This window comes from Terrapene carolina, unplaced genomic scaffold (assembly GCF_002925995.2).
Source record: "Terrapene carolina triunguis isolate 2854851 unplaced genomic scaffold, T_m_triunguis-2.0 Scaffold633, whole genome shotgun sequence".
Lineage (NCBI taxonomy): Eukaryota > Metazoa > Chordata > Testudines > Emydidae > Terrapene > Terrapene triunguis.
In genome coordinates this window covers 2,755,096-2,755,788 of record NW_020664984.1, presented here as the reverse complement: position 1 = coordinate 2,755,788, position 693 = coordinate 2,755,096, and positions in this window count along the sequence as shown.

Below are 693 nucleotides of genomic sequence, written 5' to 3'. Positions count from 1 at the left end.
GGCCGTGCGTCACTACCCGGGTAGCGCCTGGACTCTGCACGCTGCCTTTAGTGCAGCCATTGCAGTGGCCCACGTTAGCCGGGGGTTGGGTATGTAATGATAGGGCCAGACCAACCTCAGGCTTGGGGGAAAGTTTGATCCAGCTCTGAATGACGCAGTCAGCCCCTGTCTGTGTAAAAGGCCCCAGTCGAAACACTCCTCGACTGGGAAGGTTGGATCCGAGCCCTGTAACGTCCTGCGTGGTAGAGCAAGAGCAGGATTGGCAGCGGATGAATAGAAAGGGGATTCTCTGTTGAGGCAGCTAGACACAGCCAGACCCTGGCTCTCTGGCTCCCAAGATGACTAACAGCCTGTGCTGGCTTGTGTCACCGTGGGGTCTCCCCAAATGCTGGCCAGACTATGTAGTCATGGCAGGGGGCTGCTGGGTAAACTCCAGATTCCAGCCTAGCAGCTCCCTCTTATCTGTCTATCAGGCCAAACCAAAATTGCACCTGAGGTCTGGGGGAATTGAGCTTCTGCTTCAAGCATCATGTGTGATGGTCGTTGGGCTCTGATGCAGACAGCCAAGCAATGGGGCGTGAAACCAGCATCTCGGTCTTTGCCATGAATCAGCTCCCAGTACAAACCCAGGCCATTTGTGCAGTCTGCTTTTCCCATTTACATCCTACAGCCTCCTCGAATAGCCAGGGCTTA